The sequence below is a fragment of the Oreochromis niloticus genome, linkage group LG2 (genome assembly GCF_001858045.2).
Source record: "Oreochromis niloticus isolate F11D_XX linkage group LG2, O_niloticus_UMD_NMBU, whole genome shotgun sequence".
NCBI lineage: Eukaryota > Metazoa > Chordata > Actinopteri > Cichliformes > Cichlidae > Oreochromis > Oreochromis niloticus.
In genome coordinates, this window is record NC_031966.2 from 32296794 (window position 1) to 32308913 (window position 12120).

Genomic DNA, 12120 nt, shown 5'->3' on the forward strand with positions numbered 1-12120 from the left:
AGAGGGAGAAAACAGCCAGGGAGCAGAAACAAGAGGGTTCGATACACTGATACAAAGCCAGCGCAGCTGAGCAAACACAGCAGTGGGAGTAGTCCTCCTGTCTGGGATGTTGTGGCAGAGATTTGGGTTTGCCGGGCAGGGAGCGAGAGCAGGAACCCAGGGTTCACACAGGAATCCTGCAGGGCCATCGCTTCCAGCGGGCTGGGCCGTGAGAGCCTGATGCCCTCTCTTAAACGCTCCCGTCAGCCTTTCTGTGCAGCTCTGCTTCATTGCAGCTCCACTTATATCTCGTAAATTTCTAGATTAGGTATGTGTGCACCTCATGGTCGCATGCATTTGTGTTTGCCTGTTTGCACCGGCCTCTATGGAAGTCAGTAATGTTTGTAGACCTTGAGAAGTCGCTGCTTATTGGCAGATGCACAGATAGCTGCTGATAGCCTGTGATGACCTAGCAAAATGCTGACCCCACACGGCCTCTCGGTCCATTCTGGTCAAACGGGGGACTGGAGTTCAAAGGTTAACCTGCAGAGCAGAGGGGCCTAATGGCCTGCTTGTCTGTGCTCTGCTGGTCTGAGATGGACGAGGCAGATCGGATTTCACAAAGCCTGGTAAGCGATCAATGGTGTGACACACATTCATACCCACACAAGCCGTGGGGAAAGGTGACAGAAGCCACAACAACAAGGTGCAGACAGGCAGGCCTAAGCCACCAACGTGGTCAGCTGTCAGCCTGGTGACCAGAGCGAGGCTGTTACCAAACGAGTGTAACGATGGATCTCTCCTCACTGACTCTCTGCGCGGATTCCATAACCTTCTGACAACACATACGCAGACAGACACGCTTCCCCTCCTGAGCCAATCAAACCTCCGCGCTACACATTCCCCAGAACATTCCAGTCCGGGGGAGCTATTCCAGGACAGGGACACCCCACCACCACCTGCCCCACCACCCACCTCCATACCTCCAGAACCAAACTGGTTGCAAATTACATACCAAAGAATCTCTGTACCATGACCTGAGGTGATGTTAAAAAAAAAGAAAACAGCATTAAATTTGCAAATCATTTAATGATGCAAATGTTGCATTTGTGGGGTTCTGGATACATTGTTATGATCTCTGTATTTACAGAGAGATGTATTGAAATGTGAAAACATAAATGGAAACACATTATATAAGGTAAGAGCTTGAACATCAGTCCAAATCTGTTAAGACAAACTGAATTTTCTTAGTCAAGGTTCTGGTCCTTAAGTAGTCTGTATCGTGACAGAGCCTCCACCGTGCTTTACCATAAAGTAAAACTACCTAATGTTTTACTATAAGGACTGGATCCATCTCTCACATCCTGTGTCATATGTGTTCAGATACTGTTCATAGGCTGCAGACAGTTTTCAGGGCTGACACTTCTTTTTTTATCCTCCACGTGTCCTGTATCCTCAAACTTTTAAAGGACAAACTGCACAACACCATGAAGTTTTCAGCTAATAGCTCTTTAAAAACACAGTTTTATACCTCTCATGATAACTGTATTATCATTTGCACATTTTTTGGAGATTGAATTAAAGAAATGCAAACACATTATAGTGCAGTAAATAATGATTTGATCTCCTGCTGAATTTGGGCACACAGCCAGTCTGTGGAGCCAGAATTTTGGTTGAGTTGTTCACTCAATGACATGGAAATCAATTTATAACTTTTTTTGTGTTCTTTTCAAATTCATCATTCAAATTATTTCCCCCCACTGTGTGTATCTTTGTAACAGGCTGGCAGCAACAAAGTGCCTCAAGATACAGTTAAAAATCAGTTCTTTGCTATGTTTTCTGTTATGTGTAGACATTAAGCTGGTTCATCTCTTGAGTTAAGCTCCTTTTTTATACTTGAATAAATCCTAAGTCAGTGTTAAGTGTCTTAACAACCAAGCAAAACAAAACAAGACAAAAATCATTCTTCTGAAAACGGTCAGGTACAAGTAATGGACTGAAGAAAATTTTAAAGATGACTTTAAAATGACTAAAAAGGCTCCTCGGAAGGAAAATATGAAGAAATGATGGAAGTCTTTGCACAGTACTGTACCTATGAATAGATGTGTGTTTGTGAACATATGAAGCTTTGTTGAAGTCCAGTAAAATGGGATTCTATATGACGTGTCTTTACCTTTATGATGAGGGCTCACCTGTGTTTCTGTGCTTTCATGCACACCTGGTCTCTGACTGTATGCCCTCTATGAGAAACAAAGGATGTTTCGCCATCTCTGCAAAAACCTGCTCACAGATTCCTCTCAAAGCCTCTCTTCATTGCCTGAGCCTCACATTTTTTTTCTCCTGTTACCACCTGGTGCTAAAAAACTTCACAAAAACATCTGCTAATACACACTCATTTACTGCATAAAGTCTTACAATTTGCAGAAAAAAAGTTAAATAGTGAAAAGGGAATCATTTGTTTCCAGCTGAGTGTGGAAACCCAGTGAAATACAGCAGATAACTCCCACTACGATCAAGGTAATATTTCATGGTCCAGTCAGTACACAGTGGGAAAAGGTGTGATTCCTCCAGAGAAGTGGCTAAGATGATCACACAGTGTTAATCTGCTTTAAGAAAAGGTGGTTTTTTGTGGCACAAACTGGACTGCTACTAAACAACCTGCAAAAATGGCTTTTCGATGCAGTTTGGAAACATTCGGTAGTCTGCAAGTAAACGGTGTGCTCTGCTTTGGCTCAGCAGCTCAGATCCCTGCCTCATGTGTTTTCTTGCTGAGCTGGACGGGCTTTTGCTCGCTATGCTCAGCGGGAGCCACGTGAATAGACCTCTTGTTATGTTCCCGAGCTCAGACATTCGCTCACTGTAAGCGCCCTGAAGGAAAGCCGTTCCTTTGGGAGCTCTGGAGCTTTTTTATCAGCACCAGAGGTTAGCAAAATACAAAGTGGAAATATTCCTGTAATGTGAAACACGCAGCTTACGATGAGAGGCTGGGCTGGGCTCACCTTTCAGGTCTGCTACAAATTTTGCGGCTGGAACAAAGGAGTGAGTAAAAGAGCGAAGAAGGTGATGAGAGAATGTGGGGAAAGAACACAAAGAGACAAAAACACCTTTGATAACTGTAAAGGCTGATACACTGGGAAACCTAAACATTCTTTATTCTGTATGTGGGTCGAATTAACAGCCCAACGTGCTGTCAGTGCTCCGGCATGGTATGTTAATTAACTGCAGCTGTGACCTCTGACCCTTCTGCACCTGATAGGTGAGTCACAGGGCGCCTGTCTTCCACAACAGTGTTTGCACATGTCTTCATCACAGCGGCCATAATCCGGACACCGTTTATATTAACAGCACCGGATGCATCCACCGTATAAGCAATTTCCTCCTTCTTCAAGCTTCATGTAATTTCATAGAGCTGATCGTCAGCGCTACTGTACTCATGAAGAGTCATCAACATATGGTTGCCAGCCAGGGAGGCTCTGTGCCACAGGCTAGGATGAGAAAGAGACGGGCTCAGAGGGTGCACATGTGAGAGGACGCGTGCAGGTGTCTGCGCGCCCACATGGCAGGCAGAAAAAACACGTTTCACTCCTTGGCCCGTGCGTCGATCAGCATTAAGTTGTCTTTTTAAACATTTCATCCAACATTTTTCTTTCTAAAATTATGACAACTCTAAAAGGCAAGTTTTAGTTTTACAGTGTTTTACATTTTTTGAAAAAAATGGTAAAAACGTGTTGGGTAACAGGAGGGTTGCTAAAAAATGATTAAAGAAATACATTAAAATGAAGTCAAATACTGAGTTCTGTGTGGTGATTGGACAAAATATTAGGTGCTGCAAAGACTTGAATTTGAGTGCCAAATGTGCCAACAGTTATTACCCAGGTTATCAATACGATACCAGATCTGAAGTGCTCACCTCTATAATGAGTTCAGAACTCTTTAAGTATGAAGAAAATTAATGTGATAATGTATCTGTCAGTGAACCACAAAGTTGCTGTTAAAGAAGGTGGTTACTGTAATGTTTTGGACATTTCATTATTAGCGCTGTCTTCTCCAAAAGTGATACTCGTAATCTCTCGACCTTGCAGAAGGTTTGTTTCCTTATTCAAATACCTGCAAAGGTATTTAGATAGATCGGGGTAGGCAACTCCAGGCCTCGAGTGCCGGTGTCCTGCAGGTTTTACATGTGTCCTTGATAGGGATGGGTATCGAAAACCGGTTCTTGTTGAGAACCGGTTCCCACTGTTTCAATTCCTTGGAATCGTTTGCCATTTTTGCAAACGATTCCCTTATCGATTCCAGTCGCCCCGAATGACGTCACCACGTTGCGGAGCGTCGGAGCGTACCTGGCAGGAAACACGGCGCCTAAGCGGCTCAAACGCTCAAAAGTTTGTTTATACTTTACGAGAACGGATTGTCATCCGTTCAGGGCAACTTGCAATACTTGCAAAGTAGATATTTCATTAAGGGAGGAAACACTACGAATACGCAAAAGCATTTGCTCACAAAACACGCGATGAACTTAAATGAATGTCTTTAATTCCGCTCCGGACTCGTGAATCTCAACCCAGCAGCAGCGGTAACGTTTGCACGTCCTCTCCCGTTAATGCGGCAGGTAAATAATCAACTAACAGTGCATATTATGTTAGCGCAATCTGCTTTATTACAAAACCTGCCATTGTGCATTTAGGTGACCATGATGAGACAGACAGACAGAGTCTGGCTGGCGCTCGCTGGCAGTTGTCGCTGCAGTCCACCGGTAGCGTCTCTTTTCAGGCCCGCATGTCACCGAGCAGTGATTAGTTTGTGGTCAAAACCTTGCAGCCATTTGCCACAGCAGATGGTAAGTGAATGTGTTTAATTGTAGGCAGGGACATTACTGAATATTCTTGTGTAATTGCTACAGAATAATTTATGTTATACTTTGTTATTGCTACAGAAGAATATTTATTTTATTATTTTACGTTTACAATTTTCCCCGGGGACCCTGTGACACCCCATTGAAGAGCTGTAGGCTGGATCTCTTAAGATCTCACTGTTGGGTTTGTAAGGCCATGTTACTCCTAAATTTCTATCTTGTTGAAAGAGAAGATATAAAACAGTTCTAAGCTAATCGACCTTAGTGTCCTCCTTTTTAAAAACAAGAATCGATAAGAGAATCGATAAAGAATCGAATCGTTAAACAGAATCGAAAATGGAATCGGAATCGTTAAAATCTTATCAATACCCATCCCTAGTCCTTGATCCAACACAGCTGATTTAAATAGATAGATTACCTCCCCAACATGTCTTGAAGTTCCCCAGAGGCCTGGGAACGAACTCATCATTTGATTCAGGTGTGTTGACCCAGGGTGAGATCTAAAACCTGCAGGACACCGGCCCTTGAGGCCTGGAGTTGCCCACCCCTGAGATAGATAGATGTGTCGATAGATGGGTACACTGTGGAGATTTTGTCCTTATTAAAACACATGATGACATCAGAGTTCCTGCAAATTTGTTTGCAGCAGATCAATGACACGAATCTCCCATTCTCACATGACATGAGTACATGTCAAGAAACCAGTTTGAGGTGATTTCAGCTTTGTGACATGATGTCTAGCCTGGTGGAAGCAGTCATCAGCAGATGGGTGCACTGTGGTCATAAAGGGATGGGCATGATCAGCAACAATACTCAGGAAGGCTGTGGTGTTTCAGTGATACTCAGTCGATACTAATGGTCCCAAAGGAGGACATTAAAGTATCCTCCACAGCAGGGGTCCCCAATCCCAGTCCCCGAGGGCCGGTGTCCCTGCCGGTTTTAGATCTCACCCTGGGTCAACACACCTGAATCACATGATTAGTTCATTACCAGGCCTCTGGAGAACTTCAAGACATGTTGAGGAGGTCATTTATCCATTTAAATCAGCTGTGATGGATCAAGGACACATCTAAAACCTGCAGGGACACCGGCCCTCGTGGACTGGGATTGGGGACCCCTGCTTCACAGCTTCACACAACACCGCCAGCCTGAACCACTGACACACGGCAGGATGGATCCATCTTTTCACGTTTACAACAAATTCTGGAGTGGCACCCAGTGTGATCACGTTGTGCATTCAGAGATGCTCTTCTGAATAATTTTTTTTTAAATAAGCGGAGATTTGAGCTTCTGTTGCCTTCCTGTCATATCAAAGTAGTCTGGCCATTCTTCTCTGACCTCTGGCATCAACAAAGCATTTCACCCTGGGAACTGCAGCTAGCTGGATGTTTTCTTTATTTACAACTGTTCTCTGGAAACCCTAGAGATGGTGATGCAGGAAAATCCCAGTAGATCAGCAGATTCTGAAATACTCAGAGCAGCTTCATCTGGCACCAACAACCATGGACTGTTCAAAGTGACTCACATCTCTTTTCTTCCCCATTCTGATGCCCACTTTGAACTTCAGCAGGTTGTTTTGACCATGTATGTACCTAAAAACACTGATTCACTGATTTTAAATAAAAACAAATAAATAAAATGCATACATTAAAATGATGTGATCTGCAGCCTTGCTGCAAATCAAAATCTTCATTCCAAAAAGAGATTTGGACAGAGTGCCTGCTGCTTTCATCCTTGTCTGACACAATGATGACTGTTTACCAGCCCAAATCTGTGTAGGCTTCACATGATAAATGATGATTTCAAAGTACTAACTGTTTGCCGGAGTGGGTATATAAAATTTCTGGAGAGGTCTTAAACTGATGACAGCGTGAAATCCTTGAGGTAGAGGAGTTGTTGAAAGGCTGGGTGGTTGAGGGGGCTGATAATGTGCAACACACTGGAAATGTTCTGACCCAATGTTCTCCGTGTCCATCCCTCTTTGAGCTTATAAACAACCTCTGTAAATTCAGCCAGTCCTCCTCCTTCCACACCCCTCACAAAAATAATGAAGCTTGCCACCATCTGTGTAAACAGGCTTGGCTAGTAAGAGTCATAGTTTCCCAGTCTTGTTCTTCTTGGGGCTGATCACAAGGCCTTGTGTGTCCCCAGTTCCTGAGCTGAATGAGGTGGTAGTAAGAGGGGAAGCTGGAAACAGAGCAGAAAAAGAGGGAGGAGAGGAACAGGGGGATGATGTTGTCTTCTTATTGTCGTTGTTCTTCTGTCGTGGCGTTATCTCAGATCAGTTCAGGGATAAAACACTTCAAATTAGCCAGAAGGCAGGAAGAAGAGCCATGGTTTTAATTTATGTGGATACAAGGGCTCAGAGCTGGGTTCTCATCATCTACTTGAAGGGGGCCCACCAGCATTTGATTCATTTTGTAGGCCTTTTGCATTTCTCCGTGTTTGTGTGTGCCTCTCGGAAAAGCGTTTGTTTGCTCAAGAGCTTTATTTACATTCACAGGCACTTTTTGGACGCACTAAATTGATTCCAGGCCTGTTCCTGGGTCGTGTCCATCAGCTCAGCCACAGTCCACAAACACTCTGCACACAGCGGGACCATTCTCGAGGTCCGCCGCTCTGCTGCTCGCCGCCACAGTGACACACAGAAGCCATTTTGTGGGGAATGTCTTAAAAGCTCGGCTGAGAGTTTGGGAGATTTGCAATTCACATATTAACCCTCTAATCTCACCTGCGTCTTTTAAATTTCCCTCCATCCATTCCCCTCCCTCTGGCCTGCTCTCACTCTCTCCTTCCAGGCTGTTCGTGAAAGTAACTCGACGACACAGTGAACATTGCAGGAGTCCTGCTGTCAGTACACTCGGAGCTGCTGCAGGAAACCGCAGGCTAACCACTAAAAAGGGTTCAGACAGATAGTGAAACTGCGCTGCCGGAGCTCTCTGTGTGTGCAGTCAGACCAGCCAAGTTGTCACTCCTGGCTGTATTTGTAGTCTGGCTTTTTTCTATGACAGGAATGTGGGGAAAATCCGGCTGGTTTGTCAGCGAGGACATCTAAACAACAAACATATCAGAATCTACCAGCACCGTTTCCATTACTGAGCTGATTGCCGGACCCAGGGAAAGAATGTAAACATGTTTTTCTGGGATTTCGGCTTCCTTTATTATAAGAAGATAAAGACAGAATCCAAAAAATGTGCTTGTCAGAGCGGCTTGACCAGGACGAGGACCAGGATGCCCTTTGGGTCAAATGCTGACCCATTAGCTACCCACTAACTTGATTCTCTCTCGTGTCTCCGTCGTTCTATGCCAGTCTCGCTTGTTCCAATAAGAACTGCCATTGTCCAGTCTTTTCAGAGGCAGTCTCAAACGGTGCACCCTGCCAACCTCTGACCCCGCCTCAGGACTGACCTCTTAGAGGGTTCACAGCCCTTCTCTGTACGCAGAAGCGCCCCCCCCCCCTGCCCTGAATGAGCTCTTCGCCCTGAGTACAGAATCAACTCTTTGTATGTTTGATTTGTTATGGTTTTTACCTCTCTCACTAGTGCGCACACTTTCCGCCCTCGCAGCGTCAGCACTGTGAGGAATTCTCGGTTAAAATTTACGTCCCTGCTCGGAGCTTTTATTTCTGTTCAAGTTAGATCTTTTACTCCTTTCTGTGATCATATTAGCCGCTTCAGGAGGCGGAGACTATAAATACACTGGAGTAAATCTAATTTGGATGGTGCAGGGGAGAGGGCAATGGGTGCAGCATGCTGGTCATTCCCTCGGTGACAGCACCTCCCTTCATTGACCATGTTAATTAATAACTGTTGACTTGCATTTGTTCCACAAGCCGCAGTTGAGAGAGTGCCTGAGATGGGTCGGTTTTCCCCGGTCGACAGGAGGGTGTATTCCTCTCCCATCGGAGCAACGGGGAACTTTTGCAGATTCACTCAAGCAACATCTTCTCACTTTTTTAATCACTTGTGCACCTTTGTTTTTCAAAAGCAATTAAAACGCCATCATCTGTGTTTTCATGTCCCCGGCCCTCTTTGGCATCGTGTCTCTCTGTCTTGCTCTCTTGCCCTTTGTGTGGGAGGGTCCCTCTGTCTAGAATAACAGAGTTGTGGAAGTTGGGAGGCCGGAGTAGCTCAGAGAGCAGCGCCGTTGCAAAGGCCAGGGCCAGGGCCGCCTCTGGGCGTCCCGTTTTTCTTGGCCCGACATTCCCAGCCTCTCCGAGCGCCCCTGTGGTCGGCCTGTGGGTGTGGAGGCAGACGGTCACATTCCCAGCCCATCGACTGAGGCATCCCGGACCGCTCCCTCATTTCACTCTCGGCTCTCAGTCAAGCAGTGTCCCAGGACTCAGTGCCCTGGCCAAGTGTCGGAGTTTGAGAATGTGACCAAGGAGCCGATAATCACAGTGCACTGTCTTATCAGTTAATCTCTTCCAGATAAGCCAAATGAATGAGCAGCTCCTATTATGTTTTTATAGAACCCATGTCTTTGCAGCTGTAAGGGCGGCTCCTGAAAGAAGACTACACACACACACACACACACACACACACACACACACACACACACACACATATACATGCTGGCCATTCAATTTCTAAATTTGCTGAGTTTAATATCCAAGCGAGTAGTTTGCTCTGCTGCGATGGGACAAGGGATAAAATATTTGCTTTATCTTGGAAACCAAAATATCACTTAATCTGTTGAATCTTCAAAACCCAGATCAAATTTGAGCAGCTTAGATGTGTTATGCGCACACATCGTCTGCCAATGTAGCAGCAATCTAAACCATCTCCTCCATTTCATAAGAAGCACCTGTGTTTGGAGACTTAACATTCCACATACTTATCTGACCAAAAAAGGCCTTTGTGCATAGCACACATGTACTGAATAAACTGTACTGCACCATGAAGGCACACACTCTCACCGGAGGGGTTACAGTAACGCTGCAGCCACTGGTGTGCACCCACTCTGTTAAGATGAGTTAAATTAAGAAAACGTGTTTACCGACAGCATTTCGTGTGATTTATTTATTTTTCTCTCCAACGTGTACTCTTCACCTGTGCTGGGAAATGCGTCTCTCTCTGCTCGCCGTTGCAATTTTTCTACATAGTTTGCTTGTTGTGACAACTGCAAAGCGTAAAGGACGAGCCTCGGGCACCGAGCGCTGCTGAAAACAACGCTCCAGACTCCCCTCCCTCTCTGTCTTCCCCCTGTCCTCCTTTTGCACAGACAGACAGAGACAACAGACACACTTAATGCACATGCACACACACACATACACACACACTGCAGCCACCGTTTGACCTGTTAGGAGAATCCAAACAAACATCCGCTCCCCCGCTAAAATACCGCAGCGCCTGGATATATTGGTCTGTCCTCCCAGGGACCGGTCACTAAAGAAAACATAAAGCTAAACCCTGAATGCGACCTCGTTTGTTAACTTGCATGTGACTACTGTGCCTGCTTCGCAGCCCAGAGCCTTTAGCGTTACCAATCAATGGTTGGACTGTTGACCTCTCCCCTGGGTCGTAACTCAAGCTCATAAGGCCACGATAAAGGTAGCAGGGGTACGCTAGCAAGGTGGCGTCTTTTTGCAGAGGCTCTGAATGGATGAGCAGGAGGGGGGCTGTGTTCTGCCGAAAGCCACCAGGGCCCACATCGGTCACATTAATCACAGTCTGGACTGTGGCTCTATTTATATCCAGGAGTTATTCATCTATTTGCCTAATTGTCCCTGTCCGTCCGCTATCCCGGTTCCTCCTCAAAAGGGGGAAAAGAATCTGGATTACTTGTGTCTGTGTTCTCCTCTCAGTCACTTTCACTCTGTCTATACTTACTTGCTGCACACAGGCACAGGTGTTCATCACTAATTATACCAGGATATTATTAGTCCCAGCCCTGTGCAGGAGTGTAAGGGATCTAAGTTTGCATAGTGTTCAGTCCCCATTGGGTTGTTTTTAAATCCTGCAGAACAAGGCCCCTCTGTGGTGCTGCTCATGTCAAAGTGTTTAAACTAGCAAGAAAAGGCCCTCTCTCTCTCCCCTCCCTCCCTGGCTTGAGGGATTTTTTTCAGAGCCTGAGATTTTTTTCCTTTTTTTCACTCGCATTATTGCCGCTGTAAAGCAACACCAACACAATGTTCTCCCACTTTGTCTCCAGCTTTTTCACAACCACACATAGGGACGGGCGAGCGCACACACCCCACTCAATCATCCCCGCACAACTCCACAAATGCAAACGCGCATGCAAGCAGGCCCCCCACCACCCCGCCCGAGCCCCCGCCCTCCCTCTTACCCACAGTGTATATAAAAGCTGTATCAAATTGCACCTTGAGCTTAATTGGCTCGGCAGTACAGTGCGCCGCTGTCGACAGTGACAAATCGTTCTTTCAGAGCCCCAGAGAATGTCTGCCCACTGCCATGTCAGAGGACACAGGAGGAGGAAAAAAAGTCAATTGTCCCCTGGCCGCCATTCAAATGATGTCGTAACGGCAAAGAAATTTGTAGGAGATGCATTTCGAAGCTCCGGAGTGCATTTACAGTGCTGTGCAAAAATCTTGAGCCACCCCTCATTTCTTTGCATTTTGCTAGAACAATGGGAAGTGTGCAAACATACATGGAAGCAGAGTATATTTAAAGTACCAACAGAGTTTATACAATTCTAATGAGCTTGAAAGTTTATACTTAAACACAGCCAGGACTCTCTTAGTCAGGCTTTCTTCTCATTTCAGGACACAAAGTGCGTAATGTCAAGATATGCCAAGGTGTCAGCTAGTAGCTCTTTGGGAATCACCTTGTTGATGTAAAAATGCGACTTATGTCAAACTGTGCAAATGATATTTTTTTGCCACATGCTGCTAATAACAAAGTGCCTAAAGGTACAGTTTGAAACGGGTTATTTGTAAGTTGTCTGCTGAGTTAGGAGTCGTTTTTATGCTTGAAGCAAAATATAAAGAAATGATGGGTGGCTCAAGACTTGAACTGCAGTGTATTTCTCTGTTCAAGATGGTGCCTGACTGTGTAGGAGCCTGAGGCGCTACACAGTTAGGCAGTTTGTTGTGTTTTTACTCAAGTAAAGCAGGGCGAAGCTTTCATCAGATTCCTGACTGCTCCCTGTGATCACACAGCGGCTCAGATCAGCCACTTCCTCCTGCTGGATCGCTGCCGTGAGGGGGAACAGTACACAGATCAGATGAGACAGCTAATTCAATTAGGAGCAATGTGTTATTTTTAGGAGCTCAGATGTGACCGTGCGGTATGAGTGTGTGTGAGGATGAGAATGTATGCACAACCATC

At 45.5% G+C, this 12120-nt stretch overlaps 1 protein-coding gene and 1 long non-coding RNA gene across 3 annotated transcripts in view; one reads left to right on the forward strand and one right to left on the reverse strand.

The window, feature by feature from the left end:
* gpc3 (glypican 3) overlaps window positions 1–12120 on the forward strand; it is a 206204-nt gene that overhangs the window by 187615 nt on the left and 6469 nt on the right. The gene's annotated exons all lie outside the window — the stretch shown is intronic.
* LOC102075823 (uncharacterized) overlaps window positions 1–12120 on the reverse strand; it is a 41739-nt gene that overhangs the window by 18258 nt on the left and 11361 nt on the right. The window lies entirely within an intron of this gene.